This window comes from Gasterosteus aculeatus, chromosome Y (genome assembly GCF_964276395.1).
Source record: "Gasterosteus aculeatus chromosome Y, fGasAcu3.hap1.1, whole genome shotgun sequence".
Taxonomy (NCBI): Eukaryota; Metazoa; Chordata; class Actinopteri; order Perciformes; family Gasterosteidae; genus Gasterosteus; species Gasterosteus aculeatus.
This window is the reverse complement of record NC_135709.1, coordinates 3,643,419-3,666,148: the sequence shown is the minus strand read 5'-3', so window position 1 is coordinate 3,666,148 and position 22,730 is coordinate 3,643,419. Positions and strand designations below refer to the sequence as shown.

The 22,730-nt window shown below is 44.2% G+C and overlaps 1 protein-coding gene across 10 annotated transcripts in view; it reads left to right on the top strand.

Moving 5' to 3' along the window:
* The window catches only part of LOC120812456 (uncharacterized), a 38,854-nt gene that overhangs the window by 1,838 nt on the left and 14,286 nt on the right, over positions 1-22,730 (top strand). For 2 of the 10 annotated variants that reach the window (XR_013454665.1, XM_078097344.1), the window contains exons 1-2: positions 18,372-20,466; positions 20,619-20,648. The exons of 1 other annotated variant lie outside the window; for it this stretch is intronic. The gene's annotated coding sequence lies outside the window, so the exon portion shown is untranslated. Of the gene's footprint in view, positions 20,467-20,618; positions 20,649-22,730 lie in introns of all 10 variants that reach the window. 7 more of the 10 variants (XR_013454671.1, XR_013454670.1, XR_013454669.1 and 4 more) reach the window with 7 other exon arrangements.

The window sequence follows — 22,730 nt, the reverse complement described above, 5'->3', positions numbered from 1 at the left end:
CAGAATAGATCCAAAATGCTTTCATGAGCAAGATAAATTATTCAACAGTTAAATCTTATTTAATGCAATTCAATACCATTTGCACAAATATCAATCCAATATTTATTAATACTAGTATATCTATGCATCTTTCAAGAAACATACCTTCAATTGACCACTTGGACCAGCTGCATCTGTATCCCGTGGTTCAGCCTTCAAAAGAAAATGTCAGTGATTGATCAGAAACAATATAAATCACTAAGATGATAGAGTTCCATTATGCATAAGATTCTCACCTCACAGCTGCACACTAGTACCGCACCTATACATTACATTTTCCAACAATCTTACAATATTCCAACTTCGATCACTGTGTACATAACTATTTGTATGTAAAAGGTCTACTGAGACATCAGGATCTAAGGTCTCATTATGTATTTTATCATCTTTTTTTGACTTTTTACATCCTACAACTTTTGCTCAGTAATGGTGTAGACAACCATGCTTATCTACTGGGTTAGTTCCTTGGCAGCCAAAGTAGTCTATAAAATAGAAACAAATTATTAATTGAGTTTTCCCAGGACTATTAAATGTACATACCAACTGTTTCCGAGGGTGTTTTGGCTTGGTTGACTTGAACAAAATGTGATATTTGTCTAAGTTTCCGACATTGCCATTGATGTCCATGTCAATGTATTCATTAAAATCTGTGATACATTTTAGAAGTCTATCACATTCTGCATTGCAAGTTAATGAACTTTTGCAGGCATCAAGAATGTCTGCAATAGAGGGCAGTTGAAGCATCTTCTTGCATATCTCTGTCCCATCTAGGAACACTTTTGTTAGTGTCTTGGGAGCCTCACTCCCTTCCATTTGAATGCTGTAAAAGAACAAAACGGCTGTTGGTGAATTGGATTAAATATGAGCAAATAACCCTTGGCCTTCAATTAGGAAACTGCACAGAAATAGTATTTTTTTACCAAATTGGACATACCAGTGTTTCCCCTACCATTATGATCGGTGGGCGCTTCCCATTACATGTCATTTAGCGGACGCTTTAATCCAAAGCGACGTACAATAAGTGCATTCAACCATAGGGTACAAACTCAGGAGAACAAGAAACAAGAAACTGCAATTTCCTCCAATAAGCCAATTTACAATTTGCTATAGATGAGTGACGTTACAAGTACAATTTAAGTGCTACAATTTGTTAGTCTTTAGTCGAGGTAGTGTCTAAAGAGGTGTGTCTTTAGTTTGCGGCGGAAGATGTGAAGGCTCTCTGCGGTCCTGGTGTCTTCAGAGAGCTCGTTCCACCATTTCGGCGCAAGGACAGCAAAGAGTCGAGATCTAGTCGAGTGTTTTGCTCTCAGTGAGGGAGGGACGAGTAGTTTTGCAGATGCAGAGCGGAGAGTGCGGCTTGGGATGTAGGGTTTGACCATATCCTGGATGTAAGCTGGACCCGATCCATTCACAGCATGGTACGTGAGCACCAATGTTTTGAACTGGATGCGGGCGGCCACTGGTAGCCAGTGAAGAGAGCGGAGGAGTGGAGTAGTGTGGGAGAATTTCGGAAGGTTGAAGACCAGTCGAGCTGCTGCATTCTGAATGAGCTGCAGAGGTCGAATGGCGGTGGCAGGGAGACCTGCAGGAGCGAGTTGCAGTAGTCCAGGCGTGAGATGACAAGAGCCTGAATCAGTACCTGCGCTGCCTTCTGAGTGAGAAGGGGACGTATTCTCCTGATGTTGTAGAGCGTGTATCTACATGATCGCGTTGTCGCGGTGATGTTGGGAGTCAGGGAGAGTTGGCTGTCGAGTGTGACGCCGAGGTTCTTAGCGGTCAAAGTGGCCGTTAGTACGGAGTTTCCAAAGTTGACTCTCAGGTCCTGGATAAGCGAATCTTTTCCGGGAAAGATAAGTAGTTCAGTCTTGTCGGGGGTTGATTTTCAGATGGTGGGCGGACATCCACTGAGAGATGTCAGTTAGACAGGCAGAGATCCGAGCCGCCACCTGGGTGTCCGAGTGAGGGAAGGAGAGAATTAGTTGGGTGTCATCGGCATATCTGTGGTAAGAGAAGCCATGCGAGCGAATGACAGCGCCAAGAGAGTTGGTGTAAAGCGAGAACAGGAGGGGACCCAGCATGGAACCCTGAGGAACTCCAGTAGTAAGAGGACAAGGTTTCGACACAGATCCTCGCCAGGTTACCCGGTAGGTGCGGCCGTCGAGGTAGGACGAGAGAAGGGAGAGAGCAGAGCCTGTGACACCAAGTTCCTGAAGGGAGGAAATGAGGATCTGGTGGTTGACCGTGTCAAAGGCAGCAGAGAGGTCCAGAAGGATGAGGACAGAGGAGAGAGAGGCGGCTCTAGCAGTGTGGAGTTGCTCTGAGAGAGCAAGTAGAGCAGTCTCTGTGGAGTGGCCTGCCTTGAAACTGGCTGGTGAGGGTCAAGGAGGTTGTTACAGTGGAGATAAGAGGAGAGTTGATTAAAGATAGCACGTTCAAGGGTTTTGGACAAAAAGGGAAGAAGAGAGACCGGTCTGTAGTTGTTTTCTTCAGAAGGGTTGAGGGTAGGTTTCTTCAGGAGGGGGTTGACTCTTGCCTCCTTCAGAGAATTGGGAAAACAGACAGATAACAGAGCGTTGTTGATGAGACAGGTGAGGAACGGAAGAAGGAATCAGTTGAAGGGAGAGCTGATAGAACATAGGATGCCAGCGAGGAGGGAGAGAGGGAGCGAATATTGCGACGAGCCGGTACAGAGTTAGTCAATGAGGGAGGTTTGTTAGTTATAGAGAGTGGAAGCGAGTAAGAGATGGAGAAGTGATCAGACACATGAAGTGGAGTTACAGAGAGGTTAGTGGTAGAGCAGTTTCTAGTAAAGATGTAGTCAAGGTGATTGCAGGCTTTGTGAGTAGGAGGAGAGGGACTGAGTGACAGAGCGAAGGAAGAAAGTAGGTGTAAGAGGTCAGATGACTTCTCTGTCTGGATGTTGAAGTCACCCAGGAGGATGAGCGGAGGTCCATTTTCGGGGAAATTAGACACGAGAATGTCCAGTTCTTCCAAGAAATTACCTAAGGAGCCTGGCGGACGGTAGAGGACAACGATGGTTAATTGTACCGGGTGAGTGACTGTTACAGCATGGAATTCAAAGGACAATGGGGTGGATGGTGGTAGAGGGTAAAGAGAAAAGCTCCATTTGGGTGAAATGAGTAGACCTGTGGCACCACCCCTATCAGTGGGCCTGGGAGTGTGGCTGAAGGAGAAGGCGGAGGAGAGAGCGGCTGGGGTGGATGTGTTCTCAGGTGTGATCCAGGTCTCGGTGAGAGCGAGGAAGTCGAGTGACTGCTGGATATCGAAGCCGGAGATGAAGTCAGCCCTGCGAGCCTTCCCCTCCTGAAAAAGTCTGAAATACCCCTCCCCCACACCGCCCAACTATTAATTTTCCCGTCTTTAGCACGCTAACGTTAATTCTTTTGAAAATATAACACTAACCTGCATAACAGTATATACATAAATATATATATTGGTCCAACCAGAAACATTGATTTTGTTTAATCAACCATTTGAGGAACGAAATATATGTCGGCGACATTACTGAACTATTAATGTGTTAGCATTGTTAGCTCAATATCACATTTACTTTAAAAAGAATCAGGGCTGGCGGGCGACGAGCCAACTTTCACCCTTGACTGCATCCATCACTCAATGTTAACTGCATCAGATAAGATATAGAGTCTATATGCTGACGTTATATTATTATATGGGTCTATATTATAGACTCATATAATAATATAACTTCAGCTCAGTCCATATTTCACAGGCAACATAAACACAGGACACAAGCTAACGTTAGCTAGTAACGTAACGCCAACTTAGAGATAGCAGTAACAATATATTGATGTTTAACATTAATGTTGTCGCTAAAGTTATTTATTAACGGTAGTTACATGTTAAGTTATTACATTTTCGAAAACTCTTTCTACATTTCACAAACACATTTCAACAGCATTAATCGTATTGATGACTAACTTACCGTTACCCGTCTTCGTTTTTCCTTGCCTCAGCAACTCACTGTCAGTCATAGGATCGAACTTACGTCTTCTTCTTCTTTAGAAGTTAGTGGCAGTTGACAAACCAGCTTATAGGCGCAGTACCGCCACCTGCTGGACTGGAGTGTGGAGTAGTTTTTGTGACGCAAAGCAGTTGCAGAGCGCAACTCAATTGAACAATCATTTAACATAGGATATGTTAGTGACTCCTGTGAAATATTTGTATAATTTGTATCATTTTTAAACAGACAATGGATAATTCAGTAACAATATATACACTGACTTAAAGGATTATTAGGAAGCTGTTAAATTTCTCATTAATGCAATTATCTAATCAACCAATCACATGGCAATTGCTTCAATGCATTTAGGGGTGTGGTCCTGGTCAAGACAATCTCCTGAACTCCAAACTGAATGTCAGAATGGGAAAGAAAGGTGATTTAAGCAATTTTGAGCGTGGCATGGTTGTTGGTGCCAGATGGGCCGGTCTGAGTATTTCACAATCTGCTCAGTTACTTGGATTTTCACACACAACCATGTCAAGGGTTTACAAAGAATGGTGTGAAAAGGGAAAAACATCCAGTATGCGGCAGTCCTGTGGGCGGAAATGCCTTGTTAATGCTAGAGGTCAGAGGAGAATGGGCCGACTGATTCAAGCTGATAGAAGAGCAACTTTGACTGAAATAACCACTCGTTACAACCGAGGTATGCAGCAAAGCATTTGTGAAGCCACAACACGCACAACCGTGAGGCGGATGGGCTACAACAGCAGAAGACCCCACCGGGGACCACTCATCTCCACTACAAATAGGAAAAAGAGGCTACAATTTGCAAGAGCTCACCAAAATTGGACAGTTGAAGACTGGAAAAATGTTGCCTGGTCTGATGAGTCTAGATTTCTGTTGAAACATTCAGATGGTAGAGTCAGAATTTGGCGTAAACAGAATGAGAACATGGATCCGTCATGCCTTGTTACCACTCTGCAGGCTGGTGGTGGTGGTGTAATGGTGTGGGGGATGTTTTCTTGGCACACTTTAGGCCCCTTAGTGCCAATTGGGCATCGTTTAAATGCCACGGCCAACCTGAGCATTGTTTCTGACCATGTCCATGCCTTTATGGCACCATGTACTCATCCTCTGATGGCTACTTCCAGCAGGATGATGCACCGTGTCACAAAGCTCGAATAATTTCAAATTGGTTTCTTGAACATGACAATGAGTTCACTGTACTAAAATGGCTCCCACAGTCACCAGATCTCAACCCAATAGAGCATCTTTGGGATATGGTGGAACGGGAGCTTCGTGCCCTGGATGTGCATCCCACAAATCTCCATCAACTGCAAGATGCTATCCTATCAATATCTAAAGAACGCTTTCAGTACCTTGTTGAATCAATGCCACGTAGACTTTAGGCAGTTCTGAAGGCGAAAGGGGGTCAAACACAGTATTAGAATGGTGTTCCTAATAATCCTTTAGGTGAGTGTATATCTCTGCACAACCCCTCTCCCCCTGACTATTGGCTATGTTAGCCAACCCCCTCCACCCCCCCACTTTGCACAAACCCCACCCCTCCCTCTCTCCACCCCCAGCCTGAACTCTTAATGTGTGTTTTAACTTTAATTTTTCTTTGATAATCCTTTTTAGTAGTTTAATTGTATGTGTATATTATGTTTGTATATTGTCAGGAGCTACCTGGATCTTGAATTTCCCCTAGGGGATCAATAAAGTACTTCTATTCTATTCTATTAGTACTAACACACGAAGTGTGTATGATTTTAACACATCCTTTCTGAAGGTGTGAGACACCAAGTTCCTGAAGGGAGGAAATAAGGATCTGGTGGTTGACTGTGTCATATGCAGCAGAGAGGTCCAGAAGGATGAGGACAGAGGAGAGAGAGGCGGCTCTAGCAGTGTGGAGTTGCTCTGAGACAGTAAGGAGAGCAGTCTCTGTGGAATGGCCTGCCTTGAAGCCTGAATGGTGGGGGTCAAGGAGGTTGTTATGGTGGAGATAAGAGGAGAGTTGGTTAAAGATAGTACGTTCAAGAGTTTTGGACAAAAAGGGAAGAAGAGAGACCGGTCTGTAGTTGTTTTTATTCAGAAGGGTTGAGGGTGGGTTTCTTCAGGAGAGGGTTAACTCTAGCCTCCTTCAGAGAATTGGGAAAAAAGCCAGATAACAGAGCATTGTTGATGAGACAGGTGAGGAAAGGAAGAAGGTCAGGTGCGATAGATTGTAGAAGATGTGATGGAATGGGATCAAGAAGGCAGGTGGTCGGACGGGCAGAGGTTACTAGGGTAAGAATTTGGTTAGGAGACAGGGGGGTGAAAGAGGAAAGTGAGGGCGATAGTAATAATCAAAAGTTCTTTTCATGGGCTTAGTTGGGGGTTCGCTGTCTTGTCTTAATTTAAGAGTTAGGTAAGGGGGGAAGCAGGATGTGCCGAGCAGGCAGACACGAGTCTGACAGGATGGGGAGTCAGTTTCTGTCCTGGCTGAGGAATGCAAGGTCTGCAGGTCAACGAGTAGATTTGCCAGCCAAAGGGGGGTTTAGAGACACACCAACACTATTTAACATACACACTCTGTGGGCGACTGTGGGTGAGTGGGGAGCACGGTCGTCCTCCAATCAGAGGGTTGTGGGTTCGATCCCAGGCCTGGCTAACCCGCATGTCGTTGTGTCCTTGGGCAAGACACTTAACCCAACATTGCTCCTGTAGCTGCGACTACAGTGTGTGAATGGTAGTTACTGATGGCAGGTGTCACTGTGTATGGTTCTCATGTCATCAGTGTGTGAATGGGTGTGAATGGGTGAATGATGTCATATAGTGTTAAAGCGCTTTGAGTGGTCAGAAGACTAGAAAAGCGCTATACAAGTACAGGCCATTTACCATTACCATTTACTCTGTTCGCTGATGTTTACGTTAAGTCAGGAGTCCGGACATTGGACCGGATCTTTAGATGCGGGAGGTGGAAGGTCCTCCTCTACGCCAGTTTAGGGCCAATAGAAATCTTTCTTTCTCTGTCTTTCAAGGGTTATAAAACATGATGTTCTTGCACATGATGTTCTAACATGATGTTAGTTGGTTGTTCTTCCGGCCTGTGTGCTGCCTGAACTGCTCCTGCCTTTGCAGCGCTGATACTTGACCTGTGATCTGACAAATAAATCTCCCAGTACGAGAGAAGTCGTTCGGCTGAATTTTTGATAACCCCGACCAGGCTCCAAATCTTGAACACGTATCTTACAATAGAGGTGAAGCCAGTGGGACGCAATAAGTAGGAGGTGGGTTTGAGAAAGAGGAGCGTATGTCAGCTATTTTCTTGGTGAAGTAGTTGACAAACTCACCCAGAAGAAGGCGGGAGGGGGGAGGAGGACTAGGGGGTTCGAAGAGGTTGGAGAAGATCGAAAAAGAGTTTTTGGGGGTTAGAAAATGAGGATTTGATTCTGGATTGGTAGAAAGAGCTTTTGGCAGCAGAGATAGAAGCAGAAAAAGAGAGAAGAGATTGAAATTCAAGCAGGTCGTCAGGTCGTTTTTATTTACGCCATCTCCCTTCCGATGCTCGCATGGTGGCTCTCATGGCACCGGTTGAGACAGCCACGGAGCCGGAGGGGATTTGCCGACCCGTCGGGTCGTTAGAGGGCAGAGAGAGTCTAGAGAGGAGGAAAGAGTTGAGAGGAGAGTCTCAGCAGCAGCGTTCGGATGCAAGAGTGAGAAGGTGTCGGTGGAAGGGAGAGCTGATAGAACAGAGGATGCCAGCGAGGAGGGAGAGAGGGAGCGAATATTGCAACCAGCAGGTACAGAGTCAGTCAATGGAGGAGGGTCGTTAGTTATAGACAGTGGGAGATGAAGAAGTGGTCAGACACATGAAGCGGAGTTACAGAGAGGTTAGTGGTAGAGCAGTTTCTAGTAAAGAAAGGCTTTGTGAGTAGGAGGAGAGGGACTGAGTGACAGAGCGAGAGAAGAAAGTAGGTGTAAGAGGTCAGATGACTTCTCTGGATGTTGAAGTCACCCAGGAGGATGAGTGGAGGGCCATTTTCAGGGAAGTTGGACAGGAGAATGTACAGTTCTTCCAAGAACTCTTAATGTATTAATATGTCAAAGTTACCATACTTTTAGGGACTCAAATGTTCAGGCTTCTCTGACGGTTTTTGACATTGTGACACCAGCTGCATGGTGTTACATCCCTGACCATTGTTGGTGGCCTGTATCTTTCTTCCCATATGTAATATTCTGATAAATATCAGTGGTATTTAATTTATTATTTTCATAGGAATAAGTTAAAGATAAAATGTAGTTCAAATTTACATAAATAACTTTTTGATATCAAGATGTTAAAATGTATAAACAATTTATGTTTAAAATGAGTGACTTAAAAGTTATTCTGTTACTTGCGTGAGTTCATGACTTTAGAGTGTTGAGACTTCCGGGAGAGACCCGGGAAGAGGAAGGAAGAAGAAAAAAGAAGCCACACGTGGCGATGAGCTGAGTCTCCGAGACTGCGTGTCCCATCAGTGTGGAGTAATATCAGTGACGAACAGTAGTTGACCAACGTGTTCGGAGTGTGTGTGAGTCGGACTCCACACCACCGTTTGTGTTTTGGTGAGCACAAGGCAATTTCGGTTCCAGTAGCTGGCGGGAGCTAGGCTAACGCTGCGAGAGGACGTGTCGGTGGTGCTAAGGGACGGAGGTCTGTCGCTGCCAGCTGCTGTGGTCGGAGACGGCTGCTCACAACGAGCGAGGGGTTCGTAAATTGTTGCCTGGCCCTGCTGATTCCACATACCCATGGAGGTACGATAAGAGGTTTCCATAATGAGCTCCAACCAAAGCGCACCAACGATAATAGATAAAGAGTGCACTCAAAAAGAAACAGACAGTTGAGAAAAGGAAAAAACTATCTATATTTTTGTTCTTTGTTTCTCTATTGAGAAAGGTTTCTCATGTGTTTTGCAGGCAGCCCGGCAGACTGATTGGGTGCACCATCAGAGCCGGCCCCTTTAAAACCCATCATCCAGGGGCGGATTGGGAGAGGAAAAGAAGCATGTGGCTGGTTTGGCTGCCACCATGTTCAAGAACAATAAATTATTTACTATTGGCTGCTACGTTCCTTATTTTCCATCTCGTTTGTTTTTGTTATGTTGCCTAGCAGGGAACATAACACAGGGTTGCTTTGACGATCCATGGTGCTTTTGTCTTTGTACATAGCTTACGATGGTCCTCTCCTACCTTTGTTGGAGATGTCGCTTGTGTGAGATGCATGTAGTGGTAAAACATGTTGTAAACATTTGTCTGGTGCTAAAAGCCAGGTCTCAAGTGTTTGACCCTGATGTGCAGAGACAGAAAGATTTAGGGTTTGCAGCTGTGTCTGGACAAGGGGGTTAACTTGCTCTCACAGACCCTCGATCAGGGAGGCATTTACCCTCATCTTCACCTGAGTTCTTATCTCAACTTGATTTGTGGCTTCTCATAAACTGGCACTGAGGATGGTCTTCATGTGTATAAAACCTTTTTACTGCTCGGAGACGCCATTACACAGAACGCTGGAATACGTGCTGGTGTGTTTGACCTCCTGCTTGCAAGCAATAGTTAGAGACAGATATCTGCGGAGAATTGCTCATGTAATCTTTTTCTCTTCTAAATAAATGTTAACTTTTTGACTTTAATTGGTCAACGTGCTGGATCCTTGTCATCAACCAACTCGTGGGGATCGGAGATCCTGACACTTGACACAGTTTTGTACCTTGCTTTTGTGTTCCCGCTTGGGATTTATAGCCAAACAGGCTTTTTTAAAGCATGGCTAATCAACTATAGATCTCTTGCAGAGAGAGTTGCTCATCTCAATGCATCTCAGCAGCATTACCTTACTTACTTTGGGCTGAAGATTTTAACCGACAGGACCTAACCTCTGGGATGCCGTTGACCCGGCGGCAGGCGTCTATCACCGTGATAATCGGCTCCAGCAGCAGCTCGTGGAAGGGTGGCTCCCTGAAAAGCTCCTGAAGCTCATCGTCTCTCATTTCCTCCAGGGCCTGCACGCTGCTGTTTTAAAGTGCGTCGATGCACCTGCAGCAATGATACAGAATATGACCGTTTTGGGTATTGTACAGGTGGATCATCCCCCGTACCGCTTGTTTGCGAGGCTTTTCCCTGGGTTGTCCCTCTGCTGCTCCATCAGCCTCTCCACCTCCGCCACAGGCAGGAAGCTGAACAGCTTCAAGAACGTAAGGGTAAAGAAAACAAACAATACACCTGAGCTTCCTGGGACTGCACAGAATGCCTTCACTTAAGATAGATCAGGGGACGGGTGTACTAGCAACCATCAACGGGATAACTTCAGGTCTTGCGAGAGAGAGAGAGAGAGAGAGAGAGAGAGAGAGAGAGAGAGAGAGAGAGAGAGAGAGAGAGACCACCCGTAACAGGGAGACATCTTGTCTCTGTTGAGCCACCACGCATTGCCTGCCTTCTTCCCCAGCTTGTCCCTGGCCAAGCTGGTCACCAGCGGGATGGTGAGGCCGTACACCTCGTCACCGCTAGCTCAAAAGTATGTTTGCTTTTAATCAAATTTTAACTAAAAACTTTAACGTGGGAACAGAGTTTGTAACCAAGTTACTGTTGTAATATATGGATACTGTTACGACCCCGCCCTTCATCTGCTCGGCTGCTGGTGGCGGTGTTTTCCAGGGAGAGCGTGGGAGATTGCACACCCCTGTTCCCTGATTGCCTCTCAATTATGGAGAGGATAAAACTCTGGATTTCCCCTCGCCACAGTCCTTCCTCCAGGGGAGCGACTGCCTCTGGAGAAGTCACCTAGCCTACCTTTGTTTAGTTACCCAACTCATACCAATCTTTTCTCTCCCCATTTGGATAATGATTTTTCCCTTTGTTTTGAACCTAGACTTTGTTTTGTTAAGTTAACGTTATTTTGACATACATTTTAATTTGGGTTGAGGGAGTAGAAATCATATGCTTAGATGTGTTGAAATTTATTTTACTATAATAAAAAAACCTGCATGGTAGGTTATACAGATTCAGGGCAGTGGTGCCCGGCGCTGCTGAAGTGCAAGAGGCCGACGATGGCAAGCAAGTTGCCCACATGTAGGCTATCGGCCGTGGGGTCAAAGCCGCAGTACACGGTCTGAGCGCCGGACTGGAGCAACCGTGGGAGCTGGTCCGCGTTATCCGGGAAAGACTCCTTTAGAACGCCATGACGTTAGTGACGTGACGTCAGGTCCTCGCTATGGACCATGTTGGCCCAAGTGGGGACAGAAACACTGAGGCGGAGTTGAGTTCCACACAGGGTTCGTTCTCCGCACAGAGCCTCCAGCACACCGGGGCTGCACATGGAGTGAAGCCTATTTTATGCTTCTGCACTTTCAGAGAAACGCAAAGATACGCAGACGCAAGAGAATAAAATCAGATTGAAGAGATTTTGTCGGAAGAAATCCATAAATATGACCACTTCTACAACCCGTCATTGGCGTATGAGGACGCGCGGATGGCCTCCGATTCATGGAGGGAGATCCACAAAGTTGTGGAGGAAAATACGGGACAAATATGTCCGCGAAAAAAAGGCGATGGAAAGCTCATGTCTAAATGGCTTCAAAGTCAGTAAAACACAGACATGCGTGCAATTGAAGGTCTCTACAAAAAAGACAAAAAACATAACCTGACTCTCAGTCTGACATGGAATACATAAAAACAACCCTTGGCTGAAAGATCACGAACAAAATTCGGCCAAACAACTTGTTCTGGTAGATTTATTTGTCAGATCACAAGTATAAGCGCAGGCCGGAAGACCAACTGACTAACATAAGGAAAAACATTACATTTTGTATTTCTTGTTAGATATGAAAGGAAATATTTCTATTGGCCCTAAACTGGCGTCGAGGAGGAGCAGGTCCTCTCGCCACAACACAAGATCCAATCATTCAATGTGTGGTCTCATCCTTATCAGCCCTGGGTCTGCCTGGTTTACACTTTCTGCTTTTCCTCTGACCTTGGACTCCTCAAGACAGTGACTCCCTAGATGAGCACTATGAAAGAGCTTTTGATTATCATGGCCGTTGAGAGATTTCCACCCCAGGCTAACGTTTTTTACCCTCTTTGACACTGCAGTCAAACGTTGTTTTTGCTGCAAAATGGTGGGAATTATTATGAAGCATCAGGTATTTGGAGAAATAAATTGGAATCCGAAGAATTTTTCCTTTTCATTAAGTCAACTGTATATTAGTGTAGTCAAATCAGAAAAAAAAGTTGCGGTGCCGAGGTTCGACTCCGAGGCACTTGCCACGACTTCACGAGGCAGTTGCCTCGACTTCACGACAGCTGCCTCAACTTTGCGCCAGTGGTGCCTCGACAGTTGCCGTTTTATTTGCCAAATTTGTTTTATAATTTGCCAATATGTGACAATACAATACGGCCTTTAAAAGTAGTAGTGTTGGTATTTATTATTCTACTAATAAAATGCCAATAAGTGATACAACGGCTTCCCATTTTAGTGCAGCTAAGCCAATATGGACTAAGATCACTTGTCGCACTGGTCACGGTCTCTACTTCGAGAACGAATCAATGGGTATGCGATTATATGAACAAACAATAACACTGGGTGGGTGCCATCAACATTTACATTTTTTTAATATTTATTTCCTTTTGACTACATCTGGTGTGGTTGTGAAGGAGAGAGGACCCAAACGCAAGGGAAGGTAAAGTCTGTTTTAATGAACAAAAACAAAAAGTCTCTTAATGCTTAACAGAAGAATGCGGGCGTTTGGCCGGCAACGGGTAATCCCGGTGAGAGCAGAGAACGAGGCCGAGGGAGAGGCACCAGACAGCAGGCAGCTAACGTCAAACAGGAGGCTGGGTAAAGTAGAGGTTATTACTGTGCATAAATGCAATGCATTGCCGTAGGGGGATGCGTCACATGCTAATCTCAACGGCTTCTTTGTGTCATAATGAACCAGGACAGTGCTGCTCAGTAAGATCTCTTTTCCTTTCTTGAAGGCTTCCTCACATGCCGGTGTCCAGCTCCACTTTTCCTCCCTCTTTAGTAGAGCATGTGTAACCAGGGTTTGAAAACTGTTCATAAGTAAATTAGATAAATCGTAACATTTTCCCTGTCTAACCAGGAAAAGAGTTCATCTTTTCCTTAATAGTCAATCTTTGTCACCCCATGCACGGAGATTTATTTAAGTGATCATCTGTCTCTATATAGATAGGAGTAAGTTAAGAGTGAGCAGAAAAATTAGCAACTTTAATTTAAGTATTGAGCCATGAGCCATTCAACGTCGGGAGTTTTGGGGAAGATGATAAAACCTTTGAACATTTGATATCCTGGTGAGTTGACTGAAGTTCGATGCGTTTACCGTTAGCTGTGTTAGCAAGAATGCTCAACGATATTTTGTTTTTTTGTAAAGTTGTCTACTGTATTAAAACCAGTCAGGAAGGGAATTAGAAAGGGGTACAACGGTACATTTATGAATGTGTAATGGATATAATTGAATGACCTGAGCTGCTAATGGTAATTACTTGTTATATTGTGTGTGATGTTTTAGCCATGCGGCTTGCAGGCCTAGTTGGATCGGTATTGAATTGTTGTCCTGCACGTGTGCATAGGCTGTATTTTTTGGATAGCTCCATCACTGGAACCAGAAGTACGGTCCGGTCTGCCACCACATCTTCATCCATCCACCACCAAGAGGACCCTCACATCGGACGTCACAGTGCGCCTGGAGTCCCTTTGACTTGACTTTGGTTGTGAACAGAAGGGTGGTAGGACACTCTTTTTTGGACAATACTCCTTCTTTTACACGTTTTTTCCGAATCAAACTTATTCCTGAGATCTCAGAGGTTTTCTTTATTTTTTATATTACCTGCTTGGACATTCTTTTGATGTATGGAATCGTGCATTTGCTGCAGAAATGATTGTCTAATTGTGTTATAAATAAATCTGTTGTGTTAAGCGTAATTTGGGGTGGACATTTCCTGTTTGCAATTGAATACTCACTAGTCTCCTCATCGAACCTGGATTGAATTTGAATATCCCCCTATATTCGCTGAATTTCCATTCAGCGACCCATATTTAATTTCCTCCTCGAATTGCTCTCATTTTGTTCTGCACTGTCTCTAAGCGACAGTTGCAGGGGAGGGGTTACACATGCAATGGCTGTAACACACTGGACAAGCTCTTCAGAAAATGGCCATAATAGTTCAACAGTCCCAAATAAAACTCTTGAGACATTTGTGGGCTTTGGGGCATTCACATTGCCTCCACTTTTTGCTGTGTGGGGTGTAGGCCTTCATGGTATATCTGACGCCCCAAACACTCCACACTCGTCTGCAAAAATCTGCATTTGGCCAACTTGCTCTCAAGCCATAACGCGCCGGACAGCCCAACACTGCTTCCAGTCTTTCCAAGTGCAGGGCTTTAGTGTTGGCTGTGATTAAGATGTCATCCAAAAAACAAGTCACGCCTTCTTGGCCTTGCAGAACTTGATCCATCACTGACTGAAAAATTGATGGTGCGCTGGCAACCCCATAGCTAAGGCGATGGTAGCGGTACATCCTCTGTGGGTATTTATGGTTAAAATCTTTATCCAATCTCAATTGCTGGTAAGCATGGGAAAGATCTAACTTTGAGAACCATGTCCCCCCAGCTAGGGTTGCAAATAAATCTTCAGCGTTGGGCAGGGGGTATGTCTCTACTTCCAATTGGCTATTTATCGTGACCTTGTAGTCCCCACGGATGTGGATGAATTTATCAGCCTTTGGTACCACCACAATCGGGGCCCCCCATTGACTTCGATCAACTTTTTGGAAACAATTCCCTCTTTTTCCAACCTATCCAGTTCTTTTTCTAGAGCCTCTTTCAGTGAATATGGCACAGGGCGGGCTTTGCAAAAGACTGGTTGGGGTCCAGGCCGCATTCTTATGGTTGCCCTGAAATCTTCTATGGACCTGACCTCCTCAGAAAACACCTGTGAGTGGCGTTGAAGCAGTGTTTGCAATTCCGGGTCGCCAGCGTGAAGATGTTTTTCCAATCCAGCTTTAGCTTCTCCAACCAATTTCAGCCAAAGAGAGCAGAACTATTTCCTTTCAGTATGATGAGAGGAAACGTCTCTTTCTGATCACCATACTGCACTGGGACCTGAACATAGTCAAGAAGGGGTGTAGTGACAGATTTTCTTGAGCCACTGGGCAGGGTGCGGGAGAAAATCCGGCTCCTCACTCGCTCACACAGAGATTGCAAGTTTTTTGTTTTCTTTGGGTGAAGTAATTAGGTGAAGTAATTAATTATATATTTTATTAAACACAACTCCATATATATTCGGTACCTGTATCCAGCTGCATGCTAATGTCCTCATCACCCACTTTCACATTTACTTTAATGCCTCCATCCCCACTGGATGCCATGTAGACTGTAAAGACTCCGAATCTTCTCCACCTACACTCAGATCCTCAGTTTCCACATACTGGGCCCTGGCGGTCTGTCTCTTATTTCCGACACGCTCTGGAAATATGCCCTGTCTTGGAACACGCATGACATCTCTCATTTTTGAATCGGCACTCCTGGGATGAGTGTCTCCCTCCCCCACAACGGTAGCATCTCTGTTCACTGTCCGGCTTCTGATCAAACTCCTGGGTTGGGCTCTCATTTCCACTTCTAAACTGCCACTTTCCTCTGCTTACCAACTTAAATTTAGAAACTTCATTTACAGCTGTATTCTGTGATTTTCCTAAGATTTCCAGAGAATTCTTGGATGCCATTTCCATTGTCAATGCGATCTCACATGCTTGTGCAAATGTTAGCTCTTTCCCTGCTAGCAATTTTCTTTGAATTGACTCAGAGGCCAATTCACTCACAAAGCTTCATCCAAATGAGCTTCATACTCACAATACTTCGCCACTAAGTAATCAGTTACTGATTCTCCTTCCTTTTGATCACGTTTCTGAAAACGGAACCTCTCCGCAATGAGGTTCCGAGCAAAAGGTTCTTATTGACCCAACATGTGGCACAATCATCTGATTTGAAATTGGGCGCCTGCACTGGCTTCTAAACTTAAGTTCAACTATCTTTTAATTGTGTATTTGGATTGAGGATGGGGAAAATGTGAGTATGCAAGAATAGCTTGTGACAAATTCTTGTAATTTCACATTTTGTTTCAGTCTATAAAAAAAGATATCAGGAATCTCATCCAGGCAGTCCAGATGAAGCAGTTAAGCTTGGATTTTAGAACACAACTAATGACTATGAATTAGTTTTCTTTCTTTTTAAAACATCTTATCAATTTCCATTCAGCGACCCATATTTAATTTCCTCCTCGAATTGCTCTCATTTTGTGACAAAGGCTTAAAAATTGCAAAGACGTGCAATGCCCATTGAGAAATGCCAACTTTATTGATGTTGAAATAATATATGTAGTGCCCTCTAGCTGTCCTGGCTATTTGGACTGCGCTGCCCGAATTCGTAACTACTACTCCCCTGCAGTACCTCCGCGGACCCCTGTTGGAGACCTCTGTCCTAGGTTACAGCACTCTGCTAACCATATTATTTAAGCACTTTATAATACCCGTCAAACAGCTCAAAACCACATATAGCAATAAACCAATTACTTGGAGTGTGATGTAGATAACAGCAAATATTCACAATGACACACAATACAACAGACACAATAAGCCTGCAGGTAAATAACTACTACATACATAGAGTGGTACAATATAGTTGTCCGCTGACCGGTGCAGGCCTGTTTGCGGGAGAGCGATGGGGAACAAAAACGCCGGCTTTGTGCCAACAAAAAAAACACCTCACTCGTCGTCCTTACAGTGTTGGCAAGGCGGGAGTGGGGGAGTCGTCCCAGCCGTTACCCGCTGGCTTAGGTCTGGTCTCAGAGTCCTGGGGGCGAGCGTGGACTGAGTGTCCGGGTTGGCTACTGCCCGGGTTGCCCTCTTTCTCCTCGATCCTTACAACGCACCGCTCAACTCTTCTTCCACTCGCTCTTGCCGCCGCTCGTTTTCTCCTCTCGCGGAACTCTCCCCGAGTTCCGTCATCAACTCCACCAAAACACCTCAAAAACCCTCCGCGAAAACATATGAGGGGCCATTTAGGGCTTAACTTCTGAGACACTCTAATGAAACACTCGTGCGCATCTCACTGGTGTATGTGAGTGAAATCTCACTTGCATACGGAAGCATCTCAGTTATACCAGAAGTCGGAAGCAAAGAGGTTTTGAACAGCGAAAAGCGACAATCTTACACTCTTCCTCAATATGATTTTAAGTCCGGACTCGCCCATCTTTATATACAAGTTTATAAATACTACCACATTTAAGTGACGGAATGTAATTTTAGGACTTTTTCAGACTGGAAATTAGTTGTTTAAGCAACATTTCTGCGGTCGGTTTATCAACATTCAGCCTTTGTGTGACCTAATGGACACTTAAAATACTTTGGGAATAGTATCCAGACGTTACAACGCCACTCTCTTTGGAGGGGAGAGACCCTGAATTCAATTATCTTATTGGCCAAAACCCCATACGAGGTAGATCATAGACAGACAGAGGCTTCTGCGTGTACAATGCAATATCACTTTTATTTAAACAATAACTTTATAAAACCACATCCAAATAATTTATACCAGTAGTGATTGACCGGGGGCACAATGACACTTGACACAACAACAATAAAAACACTGCACACTGTTAAGAAAGGCTAAAATAAGCAACACTACAAACCAACACACTAAAATACGATTACTGATCCTGGTTAAAAGACACAACACAATAGAAGTGGGGAAGGGGGAAGCAACGGTCATCAAAAGGGCACAATATCAGTGTGTTATTTCTATAAATAGAGGGAGCAAGATGGAGGCACTTGAGCATAATCTAAACTAAAACTATGGTCTGAGAAAAACAGCAGTGGCTGTCCTGCTGACCACTGCGTGTCACCAGTTCAGCCTGAAATGCACAAAACAGCCATTAATCACCAAGTATCCATCATCCTTCTCATTACAAAACGCATAATGTGCTTGCAAGCCCAACTTCCTACCTCCTTGGCCCAATGCACCTGTGCACCAGCAGGTAAGACCCTGGGCTCACCAGGTCTGGTTCAGGTCTGACCTTCTACCATAGAAAAGAACATTATATTAATTTACCCATGGCCTACAGGATGTAGATTAAAATTGCACAACCTACCTCCTTAGTACAGTCTGCTCACCCGCACGGTACTGGCGAGCAACAAACAAAGCACCCAGACTTCAGCACATGCCGGACAACGAGAACAAACGTGAGTTGCTCAACTCTCATGGGATCTCCTTTATATGGAGAGGCTCTCCTTGAGTTTAAGCCTCCCGCTCTATGCTGAGGCTCCCAGGTCCTAAGGTCCCACCCCTCACATTTGTGACAATTTGCTCCGAGGATGTTGGAGATGTGAGGTCTAGTTAACGGGACCGTCAGACTCCTCCAGCACCGGTCAGCCTCATCTCAACATCCTAAAGTCCTAAACGGCCCCTCATAAAAAAAACTCCATCACTCTCGACTCCCCAACGTCACTTCCTGTTTTCCTTTTTCTTCCTCTCTCTCCAGCCCCACTCTCCTGATGTTTGATAGGACTATCCCACCTCCCAACCAATACAATTTTTCAAACAAACAGGAAAACATTATTTACACAGATCCTAAAAGGACGGAGAAGCTAAACAAATGTACTTTGACTTTTGTGATAACCTATTATTTTACAGCCACTGGGTTTCAGTCTCCATAAGTCGTATGCATTGGTGCCCTGTGAAAAGAAAGAAACCTTTGATCAGTGTGAATACTTAACATTAAACCGTCCTTACACCAATGCACAGACTCACACCATAGACCGCTCCTGCTCCGATGTGAATGTTTGTGTAACAGCATGTTGACGTGATGTATCAATGGAGAGTTTGTGCATTACTTTCTGTTACACTGACAAAAGACTACTAATCAAACGCCACCAGTGTCGCCATAGCGATGCCGTAGCAATGTCGACACACAGACTTTGAAATCTCAGACATAAGGGCGGACGGCAGGCATGTGAGGACAGCTAATACCACTGGAGTTTAATCTCTCAACATCAAAATTGATAAAAAACCCATCAGACACTTATACGCTACCAAGTCTGCACCAGCAATCACAGGGAGGGATGCATGAGGGGATGGATTTCTGCACAGTTGCTTAGCACGTTCAACCCCCCCCCCCCCCCCCCCCCCTCCCATGACCCCCGTGTTACGCTTATCCACTGCAGTGAAGACCCACATTATAGAGAGACAGGCCGTGAAGCAGCTGGTGAGTTCTGGCTGAGGCGGATAAACAATAAAATGAACGACACTCAGGCTTCTAAAACACGTCTTATTCTCCCAACAGGAAAACAATCAAGTCAGTCAACAGGGGCTGAGCTGATATGGAGAAATGACACAGCTGCTGTGAGACCTTGACCTGCAGTGTAGCTACAGCTTAACGTGCTTCCCCGGCGTGTCTGATGTATTTTCAGCTGAACAAATAGCAGTGTTGCCAGCAGCAAATAATCACCCACATTGTTAAATGTAATTGTTGACCTTACTTAAAAAAATGATTGCCCTTAACTCATTTCTGCTTAATTTGTTGACCATACTGAATGAAGAAAACTTAGTAAAGTACACTTTCTGCGGATTTAAGTTCTGAAACGTATCATCTCAAGTAAACCTTACTTAAAAGAGCCCGGAGAAACTCGGGGGCACTCGGCACCACTCGACTATGATACGCATGCGCACTTGACCACCGAAGACGTTATTTCCTTTGAGGCGGAGTGGCAAATGCTTGCGGGAAGCAGGAAGAAAGAGCTGCTCGGTTCAGACGGTAAGTTTCAGCTATGTTCACATAACGTTTCATGATCAAATGTTACCGTTTACTGGCCATTTAGTCACGTAGTCGTCTCTTTAACCTTATCTATTAGTTAAGCTAAGTTAGTGTTTGGAGGTTAGCTTTATGTCTTCGATTTTAAAAGCTAACAGTTAAGCTAGCTTGTAGCTAACATTTAAGCTAGCTAGTTTAAGTTGTTGGCTCACAATCTTCAACGGTGCGGTAAAACATGGTTGTCGAAGATGCAACCTCATCAGGAAACAAGATAATAAGCCTGTACCCATTTAACGTTAATTTATAAGTAACAGTACACTTAAAATGTAACGTCACGTTTCACTTAGCTTTATTATTTTTGATGTAACCAAAGCATTTATTTAACGTTACGTCCTAACGGACAGTAACGGTTATTAATAACCATGGCTATCGCTCGTGCCCTGCATTACGGGTCACGTTTGTCATTGCATGAAGATCAAATGTAATGTTAGGTTCAGCTGAACGAGGAATAATTTAACAACAACGGTGTGATGGCGTAGCTCTTGGCCACAGGGAGAGGGGCATCGTATCCCAACACGGCCCAAGAGTTCCCAACACGGCCCAAGACTTACGGTACATTTTTTTTAAACGTCAAAAAAAGTGTTAGAATATTTACTACTACTTACGCACAATATAACCAGAAGCACGAAGGAAGCTTTAAGCTCCCTGCCAACATTCATTCTTATTTGCAGTTTGACTGATTGCTTTTATTGTTTCTTTTGTAGGCTTTGCAAACCCGGCAATGAACTGGAAGTGTAAGTACTGCTTGTTTTCTTCCAAAACGAGGACTCAACTATTCCAACACTACCGCTTAAAACCTGGAAGCTATACCAGATTGACTCCAATTCCATGCCTCCACACAGATTGTTTGTGTTCATTCAAGTCCTTTAATTTAAGTGCATTTAACAAGAATTCACTCCCATGAAGATCGTAATGGGCAGATGAGTGGAGCTGAAGAAATCCCAGTAATATTCCATTGCCCTGTTTGCAGCTTTGAAGAGCCCAGCGCCGAACAACGTTTTTTAACCCACTTTCGTCAACATTTGAAAAGGCAGGAAACTGTTCAGTGTCCATATAAAAACTGCACCTTTGGGACCAATGTCTATTCAACATTTAATGCCCATAAATGTAAACAACATGGACTTCCCAGTCAGAGGCAGTGGAGGTCTGACATTGCCGTACCCGTAACGCCTCACAATTCAGATCCAGATGTGGTACAAGATCAGGAGTCTCGTTCTAATGATCATACAGATTTTGTCCAAGAGGAAAATGAGGAGGAGGCAGAAATTGAAAATCTGGATCGTTTACAGCCCCAACTGGAGCATAATTTAGCCTCACTCTTTCTTAAACTGCAGGCTGTCTTGCATATATCTGATATGGCAGTACAAGAGCTAATCCAACAACTGAATCAGATTGCTCTTCTCACAGAACCCCTTTTGCGTAATGCCATTCACGGAATTCTCAATAAACATGGCATTGGTGATGCAGATTCAGTTGTGATAGAAATTGCGACTGCAGTCAAAGAGAATAACCTGTTCTTGCCGATGCGGGCAAGGCACTCTCTACGGCCAGTAAAAGAAAATTATATTTTCAGAAAGAATTTCTGATAGTCATGCCAGTTGAATACAGGCTTGAGAGAGAATCAGAGTCTCTCACTTATGTGCCAATTTTGAAAATGATACAAAAAGTGTTAAACGGGGCTGATGTTCTAGAAAAGCTTCTGACTCACAATGACAGCGGTGATGGATTTAACACATATAGAGATGGCACTCTCTATCAAGGAAACCATTTTTTAAAGACTGAGACCCTAAGGGTTGTCTTGCGTCTTTACATTGATGATTTTGAGATTGCAAATCCCGTGGGCACTTCAAGAAAGAAACACAAACTGTGTGGTGTTTGTAGGAGCCATACATTGGGTTTGATTATTCTTTTGTATTATTTCTTCTTTCCTTCTACATGGTTGATATGTGCGCGTGTGGTGTGACCTCATTTGCAAATGACACCGAAACACAGTGCTCTTTAGTAACTTGTATTTCCACATGAAAATAGTACAGTGCATTGTTTTGATTCCCCCTAACTTCCACCGAGGCTAAGCTAAACTCAACCCTAGTCTTCTGTGCATACTAGCGGTGGGTATTTATGTACCTAAATACCGATAGTCTCGAACCAGACTAACCGTCTTAGAACCAGAACTACGGCGGCACTCTCAAGCGCAATGCTTCACCCGCTTGACCCACGAAAAAAAACACTACAAAAGGTCCCAAAACAAACAAACCAGTACACTCACCTTATGCGAAAGTACCACTACGCCTAGCGGGGAATACAATCAGTCTTTGACAAACAATGCACAATGCTTATAAACGTGTACATGTACCTGTGATTACAAAAGGCATAGTAGCAGCAAATTTGTGAATGAATGGGCTTTACGCGAGTCGAATGAGCGTTCACGTCTATCGTTTACAACTTTGAGAGCGATCTCAAACATCCAGTGTTATCGCGACAATACATTTTCGAGCTCCCACAAACTTTCTTTAGACATATTATAGCGGCTTATACACAACAAAAACTATCCAAAAGCCGCTGTACTGGTTTGTTTGTTTTGGGACCTTTTGTAGTGTTTTTGTTCGTGCGTCAAGCGGGTGAAGCATTGCGCTTGGGAGTGCCGCCGTAGTTCTGGTTCTAAGACGGTTAGTCTGGTTCGACAGGGAAGAAAATAGAATAAAAAGATACACATTATATACAATATAATAAGATAGAAATTATTATTAAATTAAATAAACTAAAACTGAAACAAAAGAATAACCTTCCAAAAGAGACAATAATAATAATTTGTAAAA